General features: G+C 50.7%; 1 pseudogene across 1 annotated transcript in view; it reads right to left on the bottom strand.

Moving 5' to 3' along the window:
• The window catches only part of LOC308252554 (phosphofurin acidic cluster sorting protein 2-like), a 58,090-nt pseudogene that overhangs the window by 13,991 nt on the left and 26,386 nt on the right, over window positions 1-17,713 (bottom strand). The window contains exons 9-10 of the transcript in view: window positions 2,483-2,593; window positions 282-889 (exon numbers count right to left, since the gene is read on the bottom strand). The product of the transcript in view is annotated as a phosphofurin acidic cluster sorting protein 2-like (transcript). The remainder of the gene's footprint in view (window positions 1-281; window positions 890-2,482; window positions 2,594-17,713) is intronic.

The following is a 17,713-nucleotide window of genomic DNA, read 5'->3' as shown; positions in this document are numbered from 1 at the left end:
CCACTGTCCCTGGGGTTCCCTAGTGAGTCATACAGCAGATCCAGGTCCTCCATCTCAGGGACCTGCTCCTAAGACTCCTGCTCTGAGTCCAGGACCTCCTTCCACACTTGCACCCTGCGCAGCCACGCCCCAACTTTCTTGTTGGCATCTTGTTGCCTGGTCATGAATGGCGATCTTACTTCTCCTTGGCGCTGCTTTTTGGGCACCTCAAAGTCGAAGTCCTCCTCCTCCTGGTCCTGCCCGTGCCTGGAATCATGGCTGGCATGTTGCTCCGAGAAGATTTCATACTCCATCTCTGAGTAATGAACCCTGGACTGGGTCTTGGGGCCGGCCTGCCCGGTGCTGTCCTCGGGGTCAATGGGCTGGCTGGACAGGGAGGCGATGCTGACCTCAGGCACGTGGGCACATGTCTCCGTGATGGTGCTATGGAGGCTCAGCATGTGGCCACCCTCAAGGGGTCGCTGCATCACCTCAGCCATGTCGATGGTGCCCAGGGCGAGCTTCCGGTAACCCAGGATGGTGTGGTTTTTAAGACGCTGCTTCTGCTGCAGCATGATCTGTAAGCTGTTGCCTTCTCTCTTTAGGAAGTGAGGGTACTGCAGTGAGGTCAGTGCCAGGTCGGTCTTCACGTGACCGCTAGGGGGCAGCAGAATCTCATCTGACCTCAAGATGTTTTTGGAGCCCTGCAGTTTCACAGTGATCCCCACAGGGCTGAGCACCTTCTCTAACTTCTTGTAGATCAGCAGCTTGGCTAAGGTGAGGCTACACAGCCTGGGCACGCAGGTGGGGCTGGAGCATTCAAAAACAAGTTCATGGGCACTTGTGTGTTGAGTGCGTTGAGCATGCTGTCCAGACCCGCAGGCGCCAACATAGCATTCTGATTTCTACCCTGTGTTGGGAGAGGGGGCACATGCCATCAGAGGCAGCTCATAAACTGCCAGGTGGGTTGGGGGCTGCAGCTCAGACCGAACTTCCAGGCACTCAGTGATTGGCAGCAGGAGGTGGGACAGAAGTGACCACAGGTGCCACATGCTAACCTGGCGGCCTTGCAAACTCAGAGACCTAAAGTGACCACAAAGGATGGTCTAAAATTAAAACTTAACTAAATGCAGTTTGTGGTGGGTAGTCAAGTCCTAGGCCTGCATCTTCCCTGACGAGGGTCAATCTTTACCTTAACTGAGCCTATTGTCTTTTTGCATCTAGAATAACATATCCTCTGAATGTCAACATAATTTTCCTTTATTCAGATCCCTCAAAGCACAAGCGCCACTCTGCTCTCTGCAGAGACCACACATCCCCTCATTGTTATTGGGTTCGTTGTTGACTGTTAACTACCCTGCACACACCCAAGTGAAAGAAGTACGTGTCACCATTTTACTGTTCATCCAACCTCAGAGTTTTCCCCACTTTGCTTTCTCCTGGCTCCCTAGTCTATCACCAATGGATTTCATGGGACCCACAGAGGTCTCCTGTTTGAATTTTAATGTATAAATAAGGTGCAAAGCTGCCATTCTCCAGAGCATTATCTCCATCCATTTGAGATTTTGTTTCCCAGCAATTGGTGACACTTTGGCTCAAATAAATTCACAAAAATTTTTCACAGGTTTGAAAATTTTTTACATTGACATGAGAAAAGATACTTGACAGGAAAAGTAGAATTGTAGGGGAGGAATGATGAAACACATTAGTACCTCAGGTCATTTCTTAGCAGAGGATGGACAGCACCTCCCTGTATTAACAGCATCAGTCCTGGGATTTCTGACAAAACATCTCATTCTAAGATGGGAATACAGAGGCTTTTCCTGGGGTGGGAGGGTCTGGATATTAGGACAATGGGGTGGGACTTGTATGTGATCCCACAATTGACATGTCAACAGGGCAGCACAGCTGACATGTCAACAGGACGGGATCATATCCAGGTCCCACAGCAGTGAAGAGATGGATCGCTAGCCTTGATAACAGGTCTCCCTCCTGGTATGTTGTGCAGCCCAAGGAGACCTCAGCTCCTGACCTGGAGGGTCTATGGGGATGTGGTTCTCGGGGCAGCAAAGGGTAAAGCAAAAGACTTGGTACCCTGAGCCCCATGTCCTTTTGGCAAAAGCATCCCCACTAATCACGATGATGTGTAAGAGTGGGAGAAGGTGTGTAAGGATTGTCAGAACAACATGGACACATGGAGATGGGCGTTAAAAAGAGAAAGTCTGTAGAAAAATGCAAAAATACTCTTGACTGAGAATAAAGTGAAATGGAACAATGTCTCTCCTCTGGTATTCCTAACACTTTGTGGGCAGTGACTTTGCATCTCTTCTGAAAGGGGCTGGACAGTGAGAGTGGGTTGTGGGGAGGATACGGGCCCCAAATTCCTTTGGAAATTGGACTCTAGGAGGGACCTAGGGGCCTAGCAGAGCAGCTTCTGGAACCCAGGGCTCTCTTCAACTACATGGGATCCTGGAGTCTGGGTCATCTCAGCACCTGCACTCACCCCGCAGCCGTGCTGCACACTGGAGGATGGATGGGGCACCTGTGCCTCCTGCAGGGGCATGGAGTTGAGGACCCCATCTGATGCCTCCAGTCCGTTCTCCTGTGTGGAGCTCTGTAAAGACAGTTCCCAGTCACCAGGGGAAAGCCTCAGAGCCCTGTTTTGCTGGTTCTGTGACCCCTGTGACCCTCCACTCCAGACACACACACAGTGTGATCCGTTCAGACCTCCACTGCAGAGGAAAAGGAGTGACAGCCTGAGGGCCTAGGACTCCCATTGGCGCAGATAAGGGACCCCTCTGGAAGCCCATCTCCAAAGGCCTGCCCTGCCCTGCCCTGGGGTGTGATCACAGCAGAGCCTCTAGGTGATCCTCTGCCCCAAAAGCTGTACCTGCCCCAGGGGTCTCCCTTCAGGTTCCTCTTCCCAATACATGAAGAGGAGGGGATGTGGGTTGCACAGGGATGGTGCACAGAGGTGGCCTGGCCTGAATGAATCTGACCCAGCCCACCTTGTGTTACCTGAGGCGATATTTTTGAAAATGGCAAAAAACGTCAGGGACAAGGGTTGAACCAACGTCTGCACCGTCTGGAAAAGCTCTCACTGCAGGGTCTCCGGAAGCAAGAGCACCAATCACTGGGAACACAGCAAGAGAACATCTTGCATTGGCAAATGCCTCTTGGCAAGTGAGCTGCCTGTGGGGCTAGATGTGGGGGCCTGGTTACAGGGTTTCCAAGTTCTATTGGTTAGTGACCTCAGTACCTGGGATTGTCTTGCCTGAGTCCCCTCATCTCATGACAGCTATGCAAATAGTCCTGTGGGCGCTGTCAGTGGACCTCTCTTCCCCGTGAAGCACCTGATCTGTACACAGTGGCACCAACACACCCCTAGCCCCCTAGAAACTCTGGGTGCAGCCAGGATCCCAGAGTTGAGGAAACTGACCTGGGCTCAGACTCAACCCCTCATTCTTACTTCTTCTGGATCCTGGATAAGTCATTGTGCCTGTCAGGGTTCGTCTTTCTCCTGCCCGCACAATGGGTTATGCAGCAAGTGCTTCTTAGGGCTGTTCAGGCTCATGTGGGGAGTAGCTGTAAAGTAGGAGGAGGACTGTCACATGTAGGTAGTGCCTCCAACCTCTTTTTCCCTCCTGTTATCACCTCCTCTGAGTCTGCTTTTCTTCTAATCCCACCCAAGATTATCACATCTAGAGTGTGTGTGTGTGTGTGTGTGTGTGTGCGCGCACGTGTGCATGCCAGTGCTCCCTTTCTGGATCCCAGAACAAAACAGCCCCACATAGGGAGGAACAGGCAGGAGCTGCCCAGTAAGTCAGGATTTCTAATTTCCAGACCAACTCTGTGGGGGAGGTGGGAGCCTTGGCCTGGAAGGTCTGAACATTCCTGAACTCTGGACTCTGAATATCATGTACCCTGTCCAATCCCTGCCTGACTATGGGCTTCTGTTTCCCACTTATACAATGCGGGTGTGATTCAGGACTGTGTAAGGAAGAGCTGAGCATAAGGGGGCCCAGCCTCAGCTTTCTCCACCATGGGTGGGTTGTGGACTGAGGTGCACCTTTGTGATTCCAGATCTGGGCGCCTTTTCAGACAAATACTGTTTAGGCTGCCAAATGCTCACCGTCTCCCCCAGGCCATTTCCATGTCTGTACACGATTCCACCAGCACCGCCTTTTCCAGAGCCCCTGATGGAACCTGGGTGCACCTAGGACCCCACCTTGAGGACACACTGCTGGGTTTATCTCACGCTCTGCATTCTGACCATCTGTGATCCTGGGCAAGGCATGGACCTCTCGGGTCACCGGTTCTCTCCTCAGTGACTCCCCATGGTCTTCACCTTCCTCATGTGGTGTGAATGTGTGCCCTCCCCTTAAGTGTGGGTGTCAGTAGTGACTCCATAGAAGATGGCAAAAGGATCCAATGACCTCCATGATTTGGTTCTAAAAGTTAGTGCCTAGCCCAGCCAGAGTGGTTGAGCATCATTCTGGGCACTGAAAGTTTGCTGTTTGGTTCCTGGTCAGGGCACGTACCTAGGTTGTGGGTTTGATCCCTAGTTGGGGTGCATACAGGAGGCAACCAATTGATACTTCTCTCTCACATTGATGTTCCTCTCTCTCTCTCTCCTCTCTCTCTCTCTCTCCCCCCCTCACCCCCCGCTCTGCCTCAAGTCAATTTTTTGAAAAAGCAATTTAATTTAACAATTTTAAAGCAAATTCATTTTTTTTATTTTTTAATCTTTATTGTTGAAAGTGTTACATATGTCCCCTTTTTCCCCCATTGATCTCTTCTAGCCAATCCCTGCCCCCACCCCAGGCCTTCACCACCCTATTGTCTGTGTCCCTGGGTTATGCTACATGCATTCAAGTTCTTTGGTTGATCTCTTCCCACCCTGAAAAGTTTTTTAAAAAGTCAGTGCCTACCACTTGCTCACTCTGATCTGTTCTCTTCCCCACACACACACACTGAGGAATAAGCCTCTGTGCTGTGAGCTGCTATCTTGAGAGACCCACATGGCCTAGCACTGAATGAGACCAACAGACAGAGAGGAAGTCAGGCCTTCCATCCAAACTGAATCCCAGAGTCCCCCCGAGTGAGCTCAGACCCTCAGTGACATGGATCCTGCCTCAGGTGACACCACAGTAGTTCCAGCTGAGCCATGTAGGATTCCTCGTCACAGACGTGTGAGCTAATAAGTGTGTCTTGGTTAAGTCTCTAATGTGGGGGAACTCTCAGCAATAGAAAACTAGCACGGTCATCCCACATCAGGCCCTGGCCCTGCCCTCCTATCTCCCTCATTTTTCTCCTTCCAGGTCCCTCCAGCCCCCACCCTCTCATTTCTAACACCCTCTGCCTCCAGTTTTGAGGATGGCTGTGAAACTTAGGAAAGGACCCTGGAAAGTAGAGCCAAACTGAAAAGTGTAATTTAAAATAGGAAACAGCATCTGTTGAGACCACAGTTCTGAGCTTCCAAGGTGAGGAGACGCTCCACGCAAGGCGGGTGGCTGTTCCTCCAGGCCCATTGCCAGTGCGCACAAGTGCACTGACCATCACCACAGACCTCTAAGGTAGACCTGCCCCTTGATTTCACAGACCTCCATTTAATTTCACAAAGCTTTCATCAGCTGCCATTGTGAAATCAGGATGAAGAGGGTAGACAAGTACTTACTCTTCTTTCTGGTTTAGGAATTGCACCCTAAAGAGAGTCTGTACAATGTTCCCGCGATGGGCTCACGTTCTCAGTGCTTATGGTCCTCAGGGTCAACGGTAGGACTCCTCACACTCCATTAGAATTTCCTTCCTATCCGTGTCACCAACAGGGCTGAACTCCTTGAGAGCAGGGACCCTGGGTGTGGTCCAAAGTTAATACCCATTTGTCCTGAGACAGTGTAGCTTGTGTCATGCAGGGTGCCATATGAGGCTGTTAGTCTATCCTTACCCGGTGGTTCAGAGCATCGAAGAGGATTGATGTAAAGGGAGAAGCCAGGCTGATCCACAACCTCGTTCAGCCTTGGGCCATGAGAAGGAATGGCCGCTGGGCTCTGGTGAGACGGAAGAGCCTCAGGAAAAAGCTCAGCTGAACCAGGGCTCAGGGGCTGAGGTCGGAGAGAGGCTCTGACCCCAAAGAAGACTTGGAAGCGGTACCTGTGGAGGAGATGAGTGTGGACCCCAGGCCCTGGGACATTCCCTGTCCCCTCTTCAGTGCTATGGGCCAACATAGGAGATGCTTGGAATGCTATTCAGTGCAAGTGGAGGAGGGTGGAGTTTCTGTCCAGGTGCAGGTGGCAGTCAGTGTTCAGGAACTGCTTGCTGCTGGTTAAACCCTACAGCATTCTGCAACGTGGAAGCCAGGGGGTGCTTAAGACCATGTTTTGCCCATGTGATGGTGGGAGATGAAGTCAAATGAAATGTGGATTCCTAAGGACATTCGTGACATAAAGGGTCCCTGCCCCAATGCACATCAGTCAGTTCCACCCAGAGTCCCATTGTCCTCGGTCTCAAGAATGTCACATCCTTAAAGCAGGTGGCTCTTCGGGGACAATCTATTCCTAACCTTAACTTACGGTAACACAACCAAGGCCCAGAGAAAAACTGACTTGCTCAATATTATGAAGGTTGTTTGGTGACAGTGCTGACCACAAGGAAGGTCCCCTGATTCTCAGTGAACACTCATGCTGGTTCCAGCCTTTGCAAATTGCTAACCTGTCTTCCATTGATTTCCTCAACTTTAGATGAGTACTATTACCTCACTACATTTGATGGGCACTTTTACACCCTTTATCTCATGTGATTGAGTTGAGTATCCTGTGGAGAATGATTCTTATTCCTCTTTGACACTCTGCTAAACCAAGACAAGGTGAGTCTCTCCCCTGAGTCACACAGAGAGTTATGGTGGAGCTGCGACTGGAGCTCAGAAATCCTGACCCTGGGACAAGTTGTTAAGTTCTATTCCCATTTTTTAGATTTATTGATTGATTTTTAGAGGGGGGGAGAGGAGAGAGAGAGAGAGAGAGAGAGAGAGAGAGAGAGAGAGAGAGAGTCATCAATCAATTGTTCCACTTATTTGTGCACTCGTTGGTTGATTCCTGTATGTGCCCTGACTGGGGATCAAACCTGCAAACTTGGTGTATCGGGATGATGCTCTAACCAATGGAGCTACTAGGCCAGGGCCTCTAATCACATCTTCTTGTGATTTGTCTTTTCATTCATCCGATGAGTACTCAGTGAGAGTCTGTCGTGTGCCAGAACCCTGCTCCTCGGGCAGTTCCTTGCCAGGTTGTGGGGAGGGCAGTACATCAATATTATCAGAACAATACAGGCGTTGAAAATAGTGATGCAAAGCTGTCATGGGATTCTGCAAGAAGCAATAAAAACCATTCGGGAGATTCATAGGGCCTCACAGAACAGGTGGCTGTAGAATGGGGTCCTGAAAGGTGAGCTCAGTTCTGCAGGTGGAAAGAGTGCAAAGGGAACAGCGGGGCGGCGGTGGGGGGGAGCAGAACATCCCAAAAGAGCTGCTGGGTTTGATCCACACCCAGATTGTTCCCCACACCTTGCCACCATCCTCGCCCAGGAAAGGATTGTCAGATCCTAGAGAATATGTGTTGGAACTAAGTGTAAGATAATATCTCATGGTTGCTCCAAACAGGATTCAGCACAGTGTAAGCTTCAGTGCTCTGCTTCCATTTGCCTCAATATTATGGGATAAAATAATTGCTACTTTTCATTCAGAGCTTCCTTTTATTTCCCATGGTCCTCAGTTTCAGAGTCAATTGCTGAATCTCAAATGAAGCCTTTGATTTCTTTGCTTTGTGTTTTTATTCTTAAAATAAAAAATACTTTTCCTTGTCCTACTGAACTATTAAAAACTAGCCCAGCTGGTGTGGCTCAGTGGTTGAGCATCAACCTATGAACCAGGAGATCACGGTTCGATTCCTGGTCTGATTCCCAGTCGGAGTACATGACCAGGTTGCAGGCTCAATTCCCAGTGTAGGGCATGCAAGAGGCAGCTGATCAATGATTCTCTCTCATCATTGATGTTTCTATCTCTCTATCCCTCTCCCTTACTCTCTGAAATCAATAAAACGATTTAAAATTTAAAAAGCTAAATGAACGCAGTCCAAGTGAGCCAACCAGGTTCTGTGGGAATCATGTAGCAGAGGACGGGACCCCTGCCTCGTGCAATCCAACAAAGCAGCCTTCAGATGTGGAGAGGAGCAGCCGCTGGCATCCCTGCTGCTCCACGTACATCTAGTTGATAACCTCTGTGCTGCTTTTGCTCTGTGATGTGAAGTCACCATATTTTGCTCCCCACTGTTAACCCTCCATTCATATTACCTCCAAGTCCCAACCACCACAAATGCTTTGTTCTACACAAAACAAACATAATTATCTGGTCCCTATGGCTCTGTGAACATTTCCTTGGAGCCTGTACTCTAGAGTAGAATGTCTGGGACACGATTTACCTGTGTTCTTAGCTGGACGGATACATCCTCACCAGCAGTACCAAGAGTTCCTGAAACTCTGAGTACTGCCAATAGGCCTGCTCTGGCTATGGTACATTTCTGCAGGAAACCGATTATTTCAATAAAACATAGAGAAAAGCTGGATCCAGCTTCGTAAATAGTTTCTGTGTGGCCATAAGAAAGCAACCACGTCAGCCAGGAATGGCAGATCCAGGACCCCCAAGAGAAAGGAAACTCAGTGAGTGAGCGCGGCCCCTGCACTGCTTTTCCTGTCAAGACATCAGCCATGGTTTGTTGTTGTTGTTGTTGTTGTTGCTGCTGCTGCTGCTGCTGTTGTTCATGTTTGTGTTTTGGCATCTCTCCATGTTAATGCAGAGGCAGGTTGGGCCATCTCCCATCACACTTTAGCTCTGATATTCTTCTTTGGGGGAAAATACAGATGACAGTTGAGCATTGACCTATGAACCAGGAGGTCACGGTTTGATTCTGGTCGGGGCACGTGCCTGGGTTGTGAGCTCAGTTCCCAGGAGGAGGCAGCCAATCAATGATTCTCTCTCATCATTGATGTTTCTATCTCTCTCTCCCTCTCCCTTCCTCTCTGAAATCAATAAAAATATATTTAAGTAAATAAATAAAATGCATCTTATAAATTGTAACTATATCCATTGAATAACTCCTCCTTGCCCTGCTCCTCCCAGACCCTGATGACCATGAATCTTTCTGTCTCTATGAAGGATACTAATCTAGGAACCTCGTTAATGGGATTCATAGGGTTTGGGTACTTAATTATGCTCTCTATCCCTCATGCAGCCAACCTGAGTTTTAACCAAGGACGTTGGTGGCCCACTAGCAGCGACGTCCTCACTCCCCTGGAAAAGGAGGGTAACCCGGTGCTCTCTTCCCCCAATTCCAGGGCTGGGCTTGAGGATGGGAAGAGTTGACCCCTAGAGGGACGCCAGACGCCTGCTGCATCCCACCCCTCTCGGCCGTCTTCACAGACCACTGCGTGGTGGGCGATGCTGAACTGCAGAGTGGGCAGGACTCATCACGCTCCACTTCATACCAAGATGGGGCTTCCCAGAGGACATCAACGCACACCAGGATTAGGGTTCACCTGTGCCCTTTGTCCTTCCAGAGGGTGAGATCACAGCAGAGGCCTGCACACCGCCCCTCTGTGCTGAGTTCCAGCTCGGAGGCTGTGTCTTTGAAGAGGGTGACAGGGGCCGATCAAACCACCCCTCCCTGATGGGCATCTTCTCCATTTGCTTTTGTTTTCTCCCCACATTGTCTGAGTACCTTTTAGTTCTTTTTTTTATTTAAATATATTTGTATTGATTTCAGAGAGGAAGACGAGAGGGAGAGAGAGATCGAAGCATCATTGATGAGAGTGAATCATTTATCGGCTGCCTCCTGCACACCAGACACAGGGAATCAAGCCTGCAACCCAGGCATGTGCCTGACCGGGAATCGAACCGTGACCTCCTGATTCATAGGTCAATGCTCAACCACTGAGCCACGCCGGCCAGGCTACCTTTTAGTTCTCGGTAAAATACAAAGAAAATAAAGAGAGAGCCTTATCATAAAAGTTCAGATGGCGGGTATGGAAAGAGAGGGGGTGGCAGTAGCCGGAGAGACGTCCATAATGTTCTGTTCATTGACCCGGGCGACAGTCCCAGGCGCAGAGGTAATTCATTGGACAGCACATTGTGCTTTTCCTATATTTTCCCGTGTTTGATCTATACCAAACACAAATAACAAGTAGCATGTACACCAATACAACTATCTGCATTTGCAATAGTGCGTAAAAGTAAGCAGAAAAATAAACTGCTTTTGGGTGGGGAACTGAATGGGAATGGAGATATGAGGAAAATAAAAGGATGAATAAAGTAAGAGAAGGACTTCAACATCAACAGATCAATGATGTTTAGATTCCTGGAGTTGAGGATTAGAAATAGCTCAGACTCTGAAACTGAGGCCAAGATTGTACAAAAGGAAAACCTTCAATATAAAAATGAATAACTTATTGTAAGCATTTTGACATGCAAAATCCAAAAGCTACACCAGGGCTTACATGGAAATGAAATCTCCGTTTCCTCCTCAACATGAGGATAACAGCTCCATCGCATAAGGCTGTGAAGGTCAAGGAGGATGTTAGACGGCAGGTATCGTGATTCCTGGCACATTTAAGGGCTCATTGACGGTGGGAGGAGTTCCTGCCAGCTGTCAGAACAAACCTGCAGGACAACTGGGGATGAGTCAACAGAGCATGCTGCCTTCAGAGTCCCACCCTCTTTATGTCCAGAAACCCAGTTTCTATTCCAAATTTCTTGTCCTGTTATGATGCATCCCACTGCACCCCTCCCTGCCCCCCAGCCCCATTCAATTTTGGGACAGGAGACAATTCTAGGTGTTGTCGCTTGGGGGTTGCATGGAATTTTACCAGGAAATGCTGAACACACGCCTAGGTGTGTCCCACCCACCTGAGTGAGACAGTGGTCCAGGCTGAGCTTTATAAAGGGACCAGTCTTTGCCCAGATGCACTGCACACTCATCCTTCCCCTCAGCACTGCCTCCTCGGCTCCAGGAAGTCTGCACCAGGTGGGGTTCTCAGGGCCCAGCATGTCTGCTGTCTGCAGGAGCAGGGGAAGCAGTGATGGGAGAGGATTCAGGAGCCTGGGCCCAGTCTCTGCTCTGCCTCCCATGGGGCTGAGGCTTCACACTGAGGTCCTCTTCTGCAGCAAGATGAAGGGACCAGACCTTCCCCATTGCTCTGTTGGCTCCCTGTGACAACCCTTGTGGAACATCCCCAGTTGTAACTGAGGACATGACCCTCCCTCTCCTCCTTGTCTTCTCTCTCTCTGGACTCAGCGAACTGTCAGGCCCCAGATTGCTGTAGACCCACTGTGCACCCAACCTCAAGGTAGAGTGGCTATCCCTTCCGAATCCTTGAAGATTCTCCTAACCCCAGGCCTGGGACCTCCATTCTCCTTGCCCTGGTGACGAGACCTGCCCTTACCTGGGTCAGGGACTGATCCACAAAGATCCCCAACCTCCTCTCTGCCTGAGGGAATGATGGTGACCTCCTAGGCACAAGCCTCAGCTCTGCACATGGCCCAGTTGACAGGAGCCTTGGCTAGCTCCACTTAGCGAATAACAATAGGGAAGTTTCTCCCAGATCAGTAGAAGATGGTGGCTTGTGGGCACCCGTGTGAGCCATGGGCACTTCCTGGGTGCTTTGGTAATTCTGTGATGTGAGGGCAGCACTGTCCCATTTCTCTGGCTTTAGATCCAGAGTATTTGGGAAATTACCAGCTTTAGGCTACAGGATGTTCTCTTTATTTAAATGTGGTCTAGACTTTTAGTTCCAGAGAGCAGGGAGACACAAAGGACAAATAATCCCCAATAATAGACAACCCAAGGATCCCAGCTCACTTCCACTCAACAGCCTAAGATCCGGGGCAGGTGTTTCTCTTCTCATAAACCTGAGCCTGGCTCCTAGTCCCTCTTTCTCTCGCCCACGGGTGGCCCCATAAGGTTTCCACCGGGGCCCAGGACAGGGCTGTGTTTCTCTGCTCACACTCACCATCCTACTCACCAGCCCACTTCACGCAGCTCTTGCTGTATGGTCTGGTCAGCCCCCAGGGGACCTTGTTCAAGCCCAGTAGGGTCAGACCAGATAGTTCAGATGTTATTTTGTCCAGAGACCCAACCCTGACATTGATGCTGGAGATTAACTCGGTGCTTCTGGAAGCGTGGGGGGTGTCTAAATGCTCTGTTGGGCTCGGCGCCCCACCTGGGGCTTCATTCCTTCTCCTTGTGGTTGACCCCTCCCCTCTCTGCTTCTGCCTCCTGTGGTCCTAACCTCCATGCACTTCTGTTTTCTCCTCCATTTCCTCTGGACCCTGACCTGCACGGGCCCCATCCCAGCCTTGGTCCCAACCTGTACCTCGTGAGCATCTCATCCCACCTCCTAGGGGAACACAGTTCCTCCTGCTCTACCTGAACCTCCTTTCACTGGCTCCTCAGCCCCCACGCCTTTGTCTAACTATCAGATTTCACCCAGTGAACTCCAAGGTTACTGACCAACTGGGTCAGGAAGAGGTTGCTGCCCAGAGAAGCGGCGGGGCCCCGGGTGCTGCTGGCTGCCGGGCACCGCAGGAGCCGGACACTGAATGAGCTGCAGGAACCTAGGATTGGATGCGCTGCCCAGGCTGCAGGAGCCAGACCTGAGCCCCAGGCATGTGCCTGTGTCCCAGAGTTTGCCCAGCAAGCACAGAACCAGAAACAGAAGCCTTCTCCTGCAACGTGCCTCTTCCGCCCTCTACTGGCAAAGCTGAACATGGTGCCAGTTGACAAGGGAAACATGACTCTTGCGCCCTCTACTGGCAAAGATGAACATGGTGCCAGTTGACAAGGGAGACATGACTGGATCCATTTCACAGTCTAGGCCTGAAGGGAAAACTTGGTGCTGAGACCAGCTCAGCTGCTCTTCAGGGCGACAATAAAGGTAAACAAAAAATTATCACAAACCCGTAAGGAAAAGACCAACCACCCAATAGAAAGAAAAGAAATACGGAGAAGCACAGAGAAAAGCTGAAAGCGGAGGCAGATAGGACCTTTGCTGTCCTTCCGGGGGCTCAGCTGCACCCCTGCCCTTTGATTCTAGAAGACACCCCTGTCTCTTTTGAATGAATGCCTCCTTTTCTGTCAGCTTAAACTAGCTGGAGCTGGCTTGAAGCCCTGCCACAAAGTCAGCCTAATCGATACAAGCTGGCAACAAGTCACTGAATTAAAATCTTAGATAATTTTATCATCGCTGAGTCCTTGTAATAGTTTGTAACTGTTGGTATCTCTGGAATTTTAACCTTTGCAGTTTGGGGAAGCTTTCTTCCCTAGGGGAAAATTCTATAATAAAGAAGTTAAAATCTTTTTTCATTATATTCATTATTGCACTCTAAGTAGCTGGATGACATCTGGGCCTCCTTGTCCATTTTCCCTGGACGTTTTCTGGGATCCCTTACTAGTGACAAATTCTTGTAAAACCTGCCGATTGATATTTTAGAGCAAAGGTATAAAGACTTCCTTGTCAGTTTTATATTTAAATTCCTTAAATATAATACCTTGCAGGAGATTACTAAGATTCATCTGACCCAATAATTTGAGCAAGTTCTCTACCCTCTTTCTCATAAACACGCCTTTCCATAGTACAGTCTTGCTGCATATATCCCGTCTTCATCTGTATGTTTTCATGTGGACCCATTTATGTTGCATTTCTTTTTATTTCCTCTTTCATAGGGGCTGTGTCATGTTATTCATCCACTCGATGGAGTCAATTCATCAACCACATTCTTCGCCTACTGGAGTTACGAGATTCACTCACCTTTAACACCATTAGTGCCACACACACTTAACCCTGGGTGTCTTCAGCTTTTCCCAGTAGCGATTTCATTTCTACACGGCAAGTAGGTTTCCGCAGTCTCACATCCCATCTCTCATCTGATCATTTGTTTTGATTTGAAGAAAGGGGCTCTAGCTGTTTTCAATTTTAAGTTTCCATTTAACTTTTGATTCTCTCAGTATCTGATTTTCCTTTTCACCAAATTCCTTCTGCTTCCTGCATGATGCTCATCTTTTCTCCCAATGTTCCTATTACAGGCTGCCCTGTAATGTCCTCCATGCAGCCATAGTCCATTCTCCCCTGAAACTACTCCTTACAAGCTTTATTTGATGCATATTTCTCTATTCTGTTCTCTCTGGCAACTCCCTTTCATTTTCCTGCAAGATCTTGTGCCTCGCTGGGACACAAGACATTTGTGTGACAATGATTATGACAGTCCCTTAGGTGGGGGGCCGGCATCTTTCAACTCCCTTGCACCCTCAATTCCCCCACCGCTTCCTCACTGGGCCTGAGACACTGTAACAGGAGAGAGGCTTACACAGAGCCTGCACACTGGATCAGTGGTTCCCAAAGGGAAAGGCCACAGCAGAACCCCTCCTGTGCTTGGTGAGATACAGGCCCCGGGGCCCACCCTGTCCAGTGAGTTCTAGTCTCTGGAATCTGCATGTTAACATCACTCCAGGGATTCCTATGTGCCCTGAGGCTGAGCTGCTAGAGAAGGCCTCCCTCCACAGCTGGGAGCAGCATCCTGTTCTGAGTGGAGAGGGCTGCTCTGAAGTTGGGGATGACCTTCTACAAAGTTTCTCCAGGTGTTATCTCCAGGTATGTTTCCAGCAGGTATTATCTCTGCCTAAGGAATTGGAAACCGCCCGGCCGGTGTGGCTCAGTGGTTGAGCATCGACCTATGAACCAGGAGGTCGTGGTTTAATTCCCAGTCAGGGCATATGCTCGGGTTGCAGGCTCGATTCCCAGTAGGGGGCGTGGAGGAGGCAGCAGATCAATGATTCTCTCACATCACTGATATCTCTCTCTCTCTCTCTCTCTCTCTCTCTCTTCTCTCTCTCCCTCCCTCTCTGTTCCTCTCTGAAATCACGTCCCCTTCTGAGGATCACTGGCCTTAGGTGTCATGACTAGGTCTCAGAGTTCTTCTCTGGAACATCAGCTTGGCTCCCATAAGCAGTGCCCACCATGAGAACACCATTAAATATCTAAGGGCAGATGTTTGAATGGGCCATAGCAGTAAGCCACCCAATTCACATTTCAAATTCAGGGAACTGCTGGAGTCACAGGAACCAGCCATGGAGCCAGTCCACACTGTGGAGAGGCACCATTTCATTGGAACACCCTGCCTCATTCCAGACAGTGGAAGAGGAGCCCTGGCTCTGTGTGGGAAGGAGAACATTTGACATGTCTCTCTATTTCTACAAGATTGAGGGTCCTCCAAACACGCCCCCAATGGGTCATGGTGTGGTGATTGTCTTAACATTGCCAAGACCACCTGTCGCTGGAGGGTCTGGAGGAAGGAGGAAGGAGACTCCGGGTGAGGTGAAAGCATGTTAGGGTGTGGCACCGCACAGCAGACATCGCTACCCGCTGGGGTGGTCGGGATGAGGGCACATCCTGAGGGCTGAGTGGCACCGAGGAGGCAGCGGGGCTTGCAGTTCACACCATTAGCCAAAGGTTGCAAGGCAGACCTCTCAGAGCAGGGGCTGAGAAAGGGGACACGTGGTCCCGCCTGAGCCCCGTCTCTCATGGCAGAGGCCTTGTGACAAAGCAGCAGCACTGGAACGCCCGCCACGCAAAAGGACTGAGAGGCAGAGAGAACCAAGAGAAAGGGGGCCTCACCTCCCCCTAAACTAGTGAGGGCCTCTCTACTAAGGAGGGGATACTGTCAACCACCAAAACTGGGGCCGTGCCTACGGCGACCATGAGACTGTGCCTCTCAGGTGTCCAACTGCAGGGGGCATGGCTGACCAGTGGCCCCAGCTGCCGCGCTCTGAGACCCATCGCTGCATTCACATCGCTGCCAGGCCCCCACAGGCTGCTCTCCCCCAGGGACTGGGCGTGGCGGGCAGAGTGATGAAGGCTCATTCTCGTGATATGCAGGACTCCACCGGTGGGAGACTTTGGCTAGGGCTTCCCCCGGCCCCACCACCACTCCCCGCCCCCCACCCCCCACCCCCCGGCACCCACCCAGGAAGCAGCCTTGCTGAATTTTTCTTAGAAATGGACTGATATCAAAGATGCCTCCATCCTGCCATGGTTCTCCCATCTCTCCTTCACCAGGGGCAAGCCTGCATCACAGCCTGAGGGCTCTCCAGCCTTCTCCAGCTCCTTCCCCATTTCCTCTCACAGGTCATTCCTCTACATTCCTATTCCCCTCGGGATGTCTGCTTCTCAGAGTACCCAGACTAGCATGGAGGTCTTTCAGAGGCAGTCCCCAAAGGAGAGGCCTCTTTGCCTCTCCCTTCCCCACCCCAACACTGGAGGAAAAGTGCAGAGGAAGGAGGGGCTTGGACATAGCGGGCAGGGGAAGCAGCTACCAGTCAAAAATCTGCACCCAATGAGTCAATGAGTTCAACAGTCAAGGAGGACTGTATTGAAGACTATTGCAATAGGGGAGCGAGATTGACCGCAGCTCCACATACAACAGGAACGAGTGGGGAGTTCTAGCCAGCAGGCAGGGTGAGCGATTGGATGGAAAATTACTACGAGGAACTTGGTTATGTATCAAAGGCTGGGGAAGGGCAACTTGGATATCAAAGGTGATGAGTGGGGAGGATTCTTGATAAACCAGTTTAATGGGATGCTTTGCTAAAACAGGGCTGGGCAGGCCGAGGACTGGCCAAAGATGACAACTAGCTGAAAAGGGGGCTCAGAGATGTGGTCAAGGAGGGGGTCTTTGCCACACACAGGACCCTGGGCCCAACAGGCTAACCTGCCCTAGAAGGTTGGTGGGGATGCTAGAACGGGATGTGAGCTGATGTTTAAAACAAACAGGACTGAGTGAACTGAAATGGCCCTGTTTTAATAACTGGCTGCTACTGCAAAGTGAGAGAATTGGACTGCGGTAGTGGTATTGGCGCCAGCTACCCCGGGGGCAGAGGCGGGTTGGCTGGCACACCGCTGGCAGGACCACAGGCACAGCAGGCACTTGGAGAGTGAGAAGGAAGACCCAGCCGAGCAGCTGCAGGGGCCTCTCCCCGTGGGGAGGCTGAGTGATGGCCCAGGATGTCTGATGACTGCTGCGAGCTGCTGGACACCGAGGTGGGGGAACAGGTGGCAAGAGTCTGAAGACCCAGCCCCTAACTTGGCAGAGTGCCCCATCTAGTGGGGGCACACCTGAACAGACCCAGGTGAGCTTGCTGAGAATCTGAAGGTTTAAAGGAACTGAACAGGCCCAGCTGAAGGTTTAGTGAGGGTGGGGACGTCCGGCTCACAGGCCGCACAAGGCCGGAGAAGTCATTGGTCCGGCCCTTCCAGGCACTAGGGGTGAGTTAATTAAATGTTTGACCAGATACAGCAGGCCACTTTCTAAGCTGGTAGTTTTGTGTGGCCTGAGAATGATGTTGTAAATATCCACATGGCCCTCGGCAGAAAAGAGGTGCCCCTCCCCTGGTCAGAGGACCTGTAACTGGCCCAGCTGGAGTCATCCCTGCCCCCGACAGCCCTTCCCACACAGACAGGAAACAGTCACCCTCCACAGAGCTCCATGGAATCAGCGATCCCCCCGCGTCTGGGAAGAACGCATGAACCCAGGAAGCAGACAACCCATGAGGTGCAGACGGGCCTGGATGTTAGTGTAGAAGATGCAGCTTCACTTGCAGCCATGGGGACTCCGCAGATGGAACCTAAAATCTGA

This window comes from Plecotus auritus (genome assembly GCF_963455305.1).
Source record: "Plecotus auritus genome assembly, chromosome: 7".
In the NCBI taxonomy this organism is placed as follows: Eukaryota; Metazoa; Chordata; class Mammalia; order Chiroptera; family Vespertilionidae; genus Plecotus; species Plecotus auritus.
This window is presented reverse-complemented; position numbering and strand designations above follow the sequence as displayed.